This window comes from Bubalus bubalis, chromosome 8 (assembly GCF_019923935.1).
Source record: "Bubalus bubalis isolate 160015118507 breed Murrah chromosome 8, NDDB_SH_1, whole genome shotgun sequence".
In the NCBI taxonomy this organism is placed as follows: Eukaryota; Metazoa; Chordata; class Mammalia; order Artiodactyla; family Bovidae; genus Bubalus; species Bubalus bubalis.
In genome coordinates, this window is record NC_059164.1 from 98030551 (window position 1) to 98043018 (window position 12468).

The following is a 12468-nucleotide window of genomic DNA, read 5'->3' on the forward strand; positions in this document are numbered from 1 at the left end:
TAGCCTGAGTGACTGCTCAGGAATAAAGAAATGGAATAAGAAATAACACCTGGCCCTGCTAAACAATTTACAAGCCCCTCAGGGTTCCCCATCCTTAGTTTGCAAACCAGCCTTCCTGAGATGGATACAAACCATTGATACCATGCTAGGCAGGTTTTTGTTTGGTTTGCATTTTACCTTTGAAATCTGAAATGAGAATCTAGGAATCTAATATTGATTCCCAGCAGTGTGATTCAAAGCCAGTCCAAGAACTTCTAATTTTTTCCAATGCAAAAAAACAAAGAATGGAGTGGGGGGAGGCAGGGTGTGTCCTTAAGGTCCATGTGGGCCCCATTATTCTACCAAAAAAGGCAAACGTTAAAACCCAGAGCTGCACTTCCCACACTCATACCCATAGCATCCTCGCTGCATCATGTTGGGGCAGGTTAGGGATGCAATGGTGATTTGCTGTTGCAGTTCATTATTTCTTTGGTCTAATATTTAATATTTGTTGCTGTGTTTCAAGTATAAGAGAGTTACCTCTCGATTATCTACTAGTGCATTCTATCATTATTTGTATTCTTCTGGACCCTCCTCTTTCACCTATTAACCAAGCTCCTAACCATCAATAGCAGAAGACTTTGGGCAAAGCAAAGGGTCCAAAAAGACTTTGAGAGTCTGAGGTTTAGAAGGTTTTGAAGGTGAACTTAGAAAAGGCCATGTCCCTGACTATATTCTAATGCCTTTGGTCTTTGATTGTTGGCATTGGTAGTGCTCCCTGCTTTGTACAAACCATCTCTCCTCTCCATTATTTAGAATAATTTAGGGACTGACTCTGTAATAATTGTATTAATTTTCTTTAAAATGCAAATGCAATATCTATTTATATCTGTGCTTTATTTCCCTTTCATGGTCCTAACCAACATCAGTACCTGAGAAAGAAATTGTATCTTAAATATTTGGAATAGTTCTACATTAACTAAAATTCACTCCACTATGTGTCCATCCTTTTATGCCAGGTAATCATTGAAAAGCTTGAAGATCATCCAGCCGAATTCATAGGGATTGGTAATCAACCAGAGGTTCACGAGCAGACATTTGACTGCTTACCTGTGAGTAGAGTTTATGTGGTTTTGTTGGTGGGGAGGGCTCTGATCTTAGCAATTACATAGCCTTTCTGCCTGATTGTCTAAATTCTCGCACCTATAGATGCATTGTGAGAAACCAAGGGTTCTGCTATGTCCTTCATAGTTTATTTACCAAGTAATCTAACAAGTTTGAGAGAATTGTTTACCTGTTTTGTAATATGATTTTTTTTTGCTTTATTTTTAAATTCTTTTCCTGCATCTATAGTATATTAGGCAAAACAGTCCCCAATCAATAATGAAGTTCTCACTTCCCAAGAATGTTGCTGACTTGAGGGAATAGAGAGATGATGAGTCAGTCTTCAGGGTAAAGGAGCTCACCTTTGAGCAAACAATGATTTCAGAAGGGAGTACCCTTCACTCTCAGCAAATCCTCCTCACCTGGAAGAACTTCTACCAGTAGACACTCTACCTGGGGAGCAGCAAGAGGAGCTTTCAGAAGGTAGAGGATGGAGAAGCTAAAGGAAACTTCACTCATTCACAATTTTTCCAAGGCTGGCACTGGTAGGGAGAAGTGGTTTTCTGTGGCTGCCAGAGCAAAATACCACAGACTGGATGGCTTACATAGCAGAGATTTATTTTCTCACAGTTACAAAGGCTGGAAGTTCAAGGTGAAGGAGGCGACAGGTTTGTTTTCTTCGAAGGCCTCTCTCCTTGGCTTGCAGATGGCCCTCTTTTCCTGTGTCTTCACTAGCGCCCCACTGCCAGCACATGTTTGGAGTGCTCTCTCTGTGGCCAACATTTCCTCTTCTTAGAAGGGCCACAGTCATATCGGACTAATGCCTGCTCTAAAGATTTCATCTTAACTTAATTACCTCTTTAATAACCAGATCTCCAAATTTGTTTATATTCTAAGTTATTTGGAGCTAAGATTTCAACATATGAATTTGTGGGAACACAACTAAGTCTCTAATATCTGATCTTTTTTTTCCCCTATATGCTGATTTTTAGTTTGTTGCATATGGACAGCTCTCTGAGTCTCCTCTCCTGAACTACCTTAGCGTTTATATCACTCTTAGAATATCTGGTTTTCCTGCAGTATGTTGCAGTCCTTTGTATACATCTCTCACTTCCCTGTTTCATTACATAATTTTTGAAGCTGAAAAGTGTGCCTTTTACATCTTTCATAGCACTAGAGGAGGCTTTGTAAATAGTGAGCATTCAATAGTACTTATTAAATGAATAAATGAATGGAGAGGTAAGATACAAGTCTCTGAACCTGTAATTTGCTTAAGACTACCTCCAAATAATGATTATTAGTGGTGCTTTCTCTGTACTTGCTGCCTGTCTCCTGACTTCCAAAAAGTGGAAATAAGTCAAAGCTGGAGAGAGAGACTGAAAAAAAATATATATATATATATGTATATATATATATATGATTAACTGATGGCAGGAGACTTACCTCGCTCCTCAAAGAGTAAATAATATGGACCTGCTCCAGATACTGAGAACACTCTTTTGGGAGCCAAGAGGGAAGGACAGTGAGTTTAGACTGAGACCTGCTGAGTTTAAGGGCCCGTGTGACATCCAAGGGTGTGTGTCTAGAATACAAGGGCTATGCATGTCTGAAGCCCAGGTAACAACTAGAGATAGAAATTTTCATAATCATAACCTACACATAGGAATTATGAGGCCACCCAGAAAGACTGCAGAGGGAGAGGAGCAGCGGTTTAACAATGCCACGAGAAACTGCATGTAGAAAGTTTTCCTGGTGAATAACAGGAGGAAGAAATCTAAATGGCATTTCTAACTTAAGAACATGTGTATTAGCAACTGTGGATGTCTATCTATTTCTCTCTTCACTTATTCCTTTGGTCCTATTTTATACCTTCTTCTGTCCTCTCCTTTAGGGCTTTGCCCCAAACCATTCCTGGGGAGCTTTCTCTACCTGAGCTTGCTCCTCTCTAGCCAACTCCACCCACGAGCATGTGTTTGACTCCCCAGCTGCTTGCCCAGGGCTATCCTACATCAGCACTTCCCTTTAGGACCATTTCCTCCGTCACAATCAGAGCTGATCAGACTGGACAGTAGGGAGGTCCAGGATTAGACTCCTCAGTGTCCAAAGAGACAGAAGGTCAGGTGGTTGGGACTCCTCTGCCATGGAACATCGTCTTGTCCAGACAGTCAGTAAAGGACTCAGTTGAGGGGAATGTACCTCCTTTGCACTGAACCCCTTCCATAGTCCATTGGTCTCCCCACACTTCCTATGCCTTCAAGGAGGTTTTGGTGATATTTTCATGTTTCATGTGCAGGATAGAATGGAGGCTAATGAAGCATAAGCGGACCAGGCCCTGAGTCATGGTGGCCATAGCAAGCTTCTCCTCTCTGGGTCTCACCATCAAAAGTGATTTCTAATTGGGCCACCTTTACCCCAGCCCTGAATTTCCCACTTTTTTCCTGCTTAATGTGATACAAACAAAAGGAGGAAAACTATTCAATTCATTTCTCTGTTATTTTCTAAAGTGTCATTTCTTTTCCTTGCTTCTTCGTGCCCACCCCCCTCCCCTTTCTCCATTGGTTCTCTTTCTCTAGCAGAAACCCATGATCTTTCTTTGGATTGTCTGATTATTAGCAGGAGAGCCTGTCAGAGGTTTGTAAATGTCCTCCTTCTCTACATACCCCCTTCCATTTCTTAAAAATAAACTTTGAGATACCAGATTTCTTCAAGTACCCCCCACTTCCATACTTTCCTCTCGGTATTCTTCAACTTGCCAGGAAAAAGATGCCCTTTTCACTCAGTGACCTAAAGTGCTAATCACACCTGTGTCAGTGGATTTTACATTAATTGCTATTTGTATAAAATGAGTAGGGAGAAATTCTGAAGTCAAGAGGAAACAGCTCTGCAATCCTTGCATGGCCTAGGTCAGGTATTCCAAATGAATGGTGGCCAGTGGCCAGCAGAGGTGCCTCCACGCTGCATTTCATTCATTTCAGTCAGCTATAGGATTTGGGCTTCCCTGGTGGCTCAGAGGTTAAAGCGTCTGCCTCCAATGCAGGAGACCCAGGTTCGATCCCTGGGTCGGGAAGATCCCCTGGAGAAGGAAATGGTAACCCACTCCAGTATTCTTGCCTGGAGAATCCCATGGACGGAGAAGCCTGGTAGGCTACAGTCCACGGGGTCGCAAAGAGTCGGACACGACTGAGCAACTTCACTATACTATAGGATATGAAAAGAAAGATACTTTTCCTATGAGCATGTATAAGAAGTGCTCTGAGTTGGAAGCCCTGGCAGGCTTTGCCTTGTTTTAGAACAGCATAAATGGGAGTTTGTAGAACCACTGTGGGCCAGCATTTTTAGAGTCAGTTGAAGCTCCAGATGGTATGGAAAGAGAAAGTTTTTTTCCCTTTATCTTCTCTTGAGTTTTGCAGAACAAGTCTCTCTGGACACTCTTGACACAATATTCAGCCTCCTGTTTAGTTCAAGTGTGTCTATACTTGTTACAGCAGAATCTGAAGGGATCACTTTTGCACTAAAAGTCTTTTCTACAGATTTCTGGTAGTGGCTGCAGAACGACGCCCAAGTTTGCTTAGGAATCAAGAGGACTCAAGGAGCAGGGGTTCTCAGGTCTTCCCAGTTCTTGAAACTTTGATGATAAGGAAGGTAACAGGACATTCCAGCATCACCATGTGCAGATTTTGTAGCTTTGGCCAAGTAATGGTGTTTCCTTGGCCAGGGAATTGACCTGGCCTTAGGAGGCACCTCCATTAAGCACACATTCCTACCCAGCATGGCTGTTGATGGAAAGAGGTTTTGTCAGGGTGGGCAAACCAAGATCAAGACACAGATAGCAGGGAGAAAAACAATGGTGCCAGGAGTTCTTGCGTAGAACTCCTTTCCAGACTTCTGTTCCAAAAAACATGAGTGAGTATGCCATAAATAGGGAAAAAAAAAAAAAAAAAAAGAACAATCCTGCTATTTAGCTTTCAAACAAAACTATCAAAAGTCTGAGGTTCCAACTGTGACAGGATTTGTACAGTTTAAGGACACAGACTTAACTACTTCCAAAGTTTGCTTTGGGATGTTCAACAAAACAAAGCTGCAGACATCTTGCACTACTCCACGGAACAGTCCTCCAGTAGGGTTTAAAGGCTCAATCTGGGGGGTGGAGGGGAGGGAAGACTAAGACATTTTCCTTTCTACTATTTTCTGTATCAGGTCCAACTTAATGCCAAATTAAATCTAGATTTTTTTTTTTAATCGACTTTTACTGGAGGAAAAAGCAGAGCTGCATTCCCTGAAACAGATATTTTAAGGCCAAACTTATTACTTGGTTTTTTTTTTTTTTTTTCTCCTCCTTTTTGCTAATTCAAAACAAAATGTCTATCATTCACTCTAACACCAGTCTTTAAGAGCTGGAGACAAATGGAGTCTGAATATTCACGCCAACATGGTATAAATGAGCTGTGATTTCAGGAGGCTGGCTGTTTCTCTGACAGGGGAAAAGAGAGGCTGACTAGTTTAATATCTTTGGCTGAAAACACTTTGTTAAAGAGGGATGGAGACAGCCAACATTAATATCAAGTCCTGTTATTTAATGACCAAGAACGACATACTGTGGAACGGGGCATCCTGAGTTTGGAGAGAAGTGTGTTTATCATATTCAGAGAATGCAGAGAGGGCGTGAATACAAACATATGTCAGGCCTGAAGGAAGGCGCTCTTCTAAAAGCACTTTCTTCAAGTTCTTCAAAAGATTCCTCCCATAAGTATATTATACCCACGACTGTGAATCTGACTCCATCACAGACTCTCAAGATGTATAAACATAAAGACATTTGTTATCATGAGGGACTCTGGGGACATATCTACTGCCTCCCCCAGCTTGCTGGCTAATGGATTAGAACTAAAAGATGCAGTTATAAGTCAGGGTTGGTGGGGGAGGCTTGTGACCACTGTTAGCACCGTCTGTCCTTTTCTTGCTCTTCAAACATACATATTCAGTCACTCATTAATGTATTCACTCTACAGCTATATACTGAATTGGAACTTCTCTAGCCGGTGCTATATTAGGTCTGGGCTACATTAACAATTCTAGTGTTCCTTCATTCTTCCTATAAAATGGACTTTTTTTTATTGAATGCAGTGGAAAAATCTAGTGACTCCAATAATATACTCATTGACATAAATTGTGATTTCTGGTTCTTTTATTTATTTTGTATTGGCCTTATCTTAACAAAGAGTCATAATATTTTATATATCTCTGCTGTCTCATTTACCTAGCCTTCTTAATTATGTGGTTTACAGGCAAAACACTGCAGAGCTCTGGCTATATCTCGAATTCTACTTTTCTGAAAATTGCTTTGAAGAATGATGCTTAATTGTCCCCTGCCTTCTTTATTTCCTAAATTCTGTTTTCAAGAAGAATTTTTTAGGGGCAGACCTAACTGTAGTATCAAAATAATTGAAAATTAAGAGCAAAGTAAGGGCTTGTCATTCAATTAAGAGCAAAGTAAGGGTTTGTCATTTTTTTATTGGAATGCTCAAAGAATCGAAAGTGACAGACCCAGAGTGATTCAGTGTGAAGGCAGTGGTGTGCTTAAGCCACAGAGCCCCTCATTTGAACAGATGTCTGTCACACCCCTGCCTAAGTTTTTACATTTAACATTGTATTCTCTTTCTTAAGGGACTCCCAAATAATTTTCAGGTCCCACAAAATCTGTCTTAAGACAGACACTAACAGATAATCTTAGAAGATTTTGCTTCCTTTCTGAAATTAATTAAATGAAAAAGCAAAAAGAAATAGTCAAAGTGTGTTTTATTTTTTAAAGGCTTTAGGATGAATTCAGCTTATTTTCTAAAGTGAACCCCACTTAAATGAAATAATAAATTAGTTTGCCAAAGCCCAAATGAACATCAACAAGATTCATTTTCACTTCATTGATAAACATCAAATATGGACTCCCCCTAACATCAAGCAAGCCAAATCCTTCCAACAGGAAACAAATTCTAGACAGGGTTGTTTGTAGCCGACTATGTATCCTTTAGGCAATTACATGGTCTTTTCATCAATGAGGTTCTTGCCATAAGCTACTTTGTATTACATCTTGTGAGAAGTAGCATAGTCTCACAAAGCACAGACTCTAAGGGCTAGGCTGCCTGCATGTAAATCCTGGCTCTAATATTTGCTAACTCTGTGACCATTTTTGGGCTCCAAAATCACTGCAGATGGTGATTGCAGCCATGCAATTAAAAGACGCTTACTCCTTGGAAGGAAAGTTACAACTAACCTAGATAGCATATTCAAAAGCAGAGACATTACTTTGCCAACAAAGGTCCATCTAGTCAAGGCTATGGTTTTTTCAGTGGTCATGTATGGGTGTGAGAGTTGGACTATGAAGAAAGCTGAGCGCCGAATAATTGATGCTTTTGAACTGTGGTGTTGGAGAAGACTCTTGAGAGTCCCTTGGACTGCAAGGAGATCCAACCAGTCCATTCTAAAGGAGATCAGTCCTGGGTGTTCATTGGAAGGACTGATGCTGAAGCTGAAACTCCAATACTTTGGGCACCTCATGCAAAGAGTTGACTCGTTGGAAAAGACCCTGATGCTGGGAGGGATTGGGGGCAGGAGGAGAAGGGGATGACAGAGGATGAGACGGCTGGATGGCATCACCGACTCGATGGACATGAGTCTGGGTGAACTCCAGGAGTTGGTGATGGACAGGGAGGCCTGGCGTGTTGTGATTCATGGGGTCACAAAGAGTCGGACACGACTGAGCGACTGAACTGAACTGTGACTTTGGGCAAATGATACACCTTCTCTGAGCCTTAGTCTTTCCATCTGTAAAATGGACTCAATAAAGATTGTTATAAAGATTTAAACTGATACTTATAAAGTTCTTAGAACTGTACTGGGTACATAGCACATGCTATATAACCATTGACTAAATAAACAAACTTCTCCATCTAGAATGTAGGCTAATAGATGAATTTACATAAGTTTACCCTTTAACTCCTCACAGTGCCTAGCTTGGCACATGAGAGCCATTAAGGAATGATTGTCTAAATTAGGGATTACTAACAAGAAACCTGAGGTCCACACTGACCTGCAAGTGGGCTTCCTTTGCCCAGCATGGTTTTCTTGAAATTTTGATTTTGAATTTTTTTAGGGAGGCGTTCATTCTCCATTTCCCCACAGGCCACCACTCTCCAAGTATTTACCTTTTGGGTCCTTAAAAGCATTTGAGTTTGTCACTCCTGGTGTAAGTGAATGAACACGTCACACGTGAGCACTCCTGCAGTTAGCAGCAGTTTTATGACTCACTGGAGTAGGCAGATGGGGCCAGTGAGCCATTTCCACTCCCTGAAGCCTTCCCTGATTAGCTTACCCATTCCTATTTCTATGTTAGAAGCCATAGAACAGAAACAGAAAATCAGTAAGTTGAATAAATATCTTCACGAAGCAGTGCCTAATATCACAAGATCATTTTTGTCATGGACTAACTTAACCATGGCTATGTCAGTCATGGTGAACTAGGTTATGCTGGAGATGGGGACTACTCAAAATCTTAGTGACTTCAACACAAAGGTTGCTCACTCATGCTTTCTCTCTAACCCTGGACAGGCAGGAGTCTCTGGTCCACATCACTGCCATCCTTACTTGGGGACCCCAGGGCAGAGAGAAAAAATACTCTGAAGGATCTCATATCAACAAATAAATGCTCTGCCCCAGAAGTGACGGGATACTTCTGCTCACAACTCATTGGCCAGAACTAGTCACTTGGCCCCAGCTGCGCACAAGGAAGCCGGCAAGTACAGTTCTATAAGGTCCCCAGAAAGCTCAAAGGGTACGAACGGCCAGAGGTGTAGAATTTTTGGAACTTGGATTTTTAGGCCAGAAGTTTTTCATTAAGTTCAGCTCAGAAATCATTCTCATGTATCTATAAAGGCAGAGCAAAACACCCAGCACTGTGAGGGGATATCAAAGGAGACGCAGGCCCTGGCATTGAGCAGCTTCACATTTGCTCAAGAGAAAGAGAGGTTATAACACATTTGAATAACAAAGCTGTATAGTATTGACCATCCAAAAGAACAGTGCTAACAATGCTACAGAGTTGAAAGACAGGATGCTTCTGGAGTAAAGAGAAGACTTAGCTACACTCTAGAAAAATATATGGGATTTGCAGAAGGAATGGAGGGGACTGCAGGTTACAGAAGAGAGGAAACAAGGACAAAGGCCCAGAGGCAAAAATACTAGCTGGATTGTTGCAGGACTAAGGAAGTGGCCTGAGTGTGGGGTCAGAAGAGGTGGTGGGTACAGTGAAGTCATTCCATGCAGGGCCTCTGAGATGGACAGGGAAACAGGATGGTCGCTTTGGGGGGGGCGGGGGGGTGGGCTGGGGGAAAGACCATCCTTCCTCACTAACCCCTTCAAAACCCAGGCACCTAAACCTCCCAGGCATCAGCTTATTCCCTAAACCAAGATTCCCGGATGCCCAGTCTTCCCAGACCCACAGGGCAGTCATTGAATAGAGACAGTAGTAAACCTTGGGTTGCTCCTGTTTTCAGTTCCAGGATCTGATCGCTTGTCCTACTAACAAAAGAATATTCAAGTTCAAGTGAAACAGCCTCTCATTGCTGGGGTCAGTTCAGCCCTTTTGCTATGGAACATCTGTTTTTGAAATTCAGCTGAGACCTTGACTTAAATCTGTTTAACTTAAAAAGCAGCAAGAGAACATCTTGTTTTCATGAATGTCCAGGGGCTGTGTGTCAACAAATTAAAGGTCTGCTTGTGGTATTCAAAGTAGAAAAGCTGGTCATGAGATGTTCTGCCACTGGACTAAATTTATTATGGGTTGTTCATTTCTTGGAATCATGAACCAAAATTTGAAAAAACAAAGTGGCCCAGCTACATTTGAATCAACAAATTTCTGCCCAGTGGCGAGTGAGAAACATGCTTTTGTTGTTGGAAGGTCACTGAGTTGGGTGGTTTCTAGAAAGATGCCCTCCACTCTAGCCATGTGAAATTAATATCTTAAGTGGATTCCTTATGTCTGTACCAGTTCTGGCAGACCATATTTGATAGGTCATTATTTTTACATTACTTACATAGGATCTGAAGTTGGAGAGAAAGGGTGAGAATAGTTCACCGTCCTTCAGATCTGACTAGCTGCTTTACTTTACTCTTCACTCACTTTTTTAGGACAGAAAAGTAGAGACAAGTTCGATTTATTTATTTATTTATTATTTATTTATTGCACAACAACCTAGTGCTGTTGTGCAAGTGCCTGGCACAATCTGGAAGTTGACATATATTTAATAAATACAAACCTCAGTCTCATACATTTATGTTCCCTTTATCAATGCTTGTCTGTAGTGTATTAACATTATTCTTTTCTGAGAAAGCTATTACTTCTTAAATCTTATTTTAACCCAAAGGAAACCTTGAGTTAGAACTCTGCTCAATGTTAAGTAGCAGCTTGGATAGGAGGGGGGTTTGGGGCAGAATGGATACATGTATATGTATGGTTGAGTCCCTTCACTGCTCACCTGAGACTATTATAACATTGCTAACTGGCTATTTCCAAACACAAAATAAAAAGTTTGCAAAAAAATATTAAAAAGCAAAAAAAAAAAAGTACAAAGAAAACTATGAGTCATTCCTGTAGTTCTCTCTCATAGTAGTTTATATTTTCCTTTCCTAACCCTGTCCCAGTTTATATTTTATTGATTTATTGCCTGTCTCCACCATCAGACTATAAGCACAGTGAGGGCAGAGTAGTTGCGTTCACAACCTATTTGCCACACCCAGCAAGGTAGCAAATGGTAATTCATACTATTTGTTGAATGTTGTTTTTGAAGTTTTGGTTGTGATGATGGGTGTAGAGCCTTTACCAGTCTTGAATATGTTGTTGTCCTTGTTCAGTCACTCAGTCGTGTCTGACTCTTTGCGACCCCGTGCACTGCAGCACACCAGGCTTCCCTCTTCTTCACTATCTCCCAGAGTTTTACCCAGATTCATGCCCACTGAGTCCATGATGCCATCCAATCATCTCCTCCTCTGTCATCCCATTCTCCTCCTGCCCTCAAGCTTTCCTGGCATCAGAGTCTTTTCCAGTGAGTTGGCTCTTCAAATCAGGTGGCCAAAGATTTGGAGCTTCAGTTTCAGCATCTCTTGGATATACATGAATTTAAACACAGTGAAGAAGACATTGGGACTTAAAATTCAGTTGAATATAGAGAAGCCTTTTGTGTAATGACACATTCCCATTCATTTGGGCATACTCTCTCCTGAAGGTCATGGTGGGATGGGTTGGTCTAATCATCTCTATGTGCTCTCAACTGAAAATTGTCAGACCACATCTGCAATGTGGCTGGCCAAGATTAATGTGAAAGCACATGGCAACAGTTTAGGACTTTTTTTTCCTCTCAAATAGTTAACTCATTCCTGGTAGGAATAAACCTATGACATTAGCCTTGTCTGTAATAATTTTTGATCCTGCAAGCTCCCTGGTAGAGACATTACAAAGATGTACATTCAGAAAGCTGTTTCAGTGGTCTGATGGGCATATGGCTTTGTGTGCTCATTCACTTGTCTGGTGGTCATCGTTCACTTACAAAATACCAACACTTTAGCTGAGTGGGGACAAAGTGGATTCACTTGCTCTGTTTTACTGTTACTGTCTGTGTAGACAGGATTGAAATGGGACTTACTTGTGAGTTCTAAAGAATCTCAAGAGAAATGCTCATTCATTTACAGGAGGTGCAATTCCACAACACTTTCTTGCTTTGTATACTTGAAAACATTCCCAAAGAAACAAAGTTGGATGCAGAAAAAATAATGGGAGGAAAGAAAAATAATACTCTGAATTCTGAACAATTCTACTTTAATAGGTTGATCTGTCTGCCAGCTGGCCTCAGTGTTGACTACTTGTAATATATACTTTTGGTAGGCCGCATGTAGTTCTTGGAACTGTTTATATTAGACTGCAGAAACTTAATTATTCTGAAACTGGCAGGACTCGCTTTGGTTACTTAATACAGAGTTGCTTAGTCATCTTTATACATGGTGTGGACAGCATTGTTTAAGTGTGAAAATTTGGAAAATGCAAATGTGTTCTGAAGAGATTACAGGTCAGGTAGAAAAAAAAGAAGTTATCATTGTTTCAAGACGCTCGGCAGGTGGTTGCCACATGTTTTAATTTGACAAGCTAGGTGACTGTTGAGTTGAAGCCCTTGATTACAAGTATTTTTCCATTTTCTTTGTGAATTTTGTCAGAAGTAAAAAACTGCTGCTGCTTCTTAAATCATATTCTGATCCACATTTTGCAAAGTACAGATTTCCCAGCAAGACTGTGAGGTACTCTAGAAGACCCTGTTGAAATGGCTTTCTTGTTTTCAGAAACAA

At 41.0% G+C, this 12468-nt stretch overlaps 1 protein-coding gene and 1 non-coding gene across 8 annotated transcripts in view; both read left to right on the plus strand.

The window, feature by feature from the left end:
- Positions 1–12468, plus strand: part of CALD1 (caldesmon 1) — a 204610-nt gene that overhangs the window by 72502 nt on the left and 119640 nt on the right. For 4 of the 7 annotated variants that reach the window (XM_044946883.1, XM_025291551.2, XM_025291552.2 and 1 more), the window contains one exon: positions 999–1091. The exons of the other annotated variants lie outside the window; for them this stretch is intronic. The gene's annotated coding sequence lies outside the window, so the exon portion shown is untranslated. The remainder of the gene's footprint in view (positions 1–998; positions 1092–12468) is intronic. 7 annotated transcript variants of the gene reach the window in all.
- Positions 4079–4150, plus strand: TRNAW-CCA. The gene has a single exon. It is a non-coding gene; the product is annotated as a tRNA-Trp (tRNA).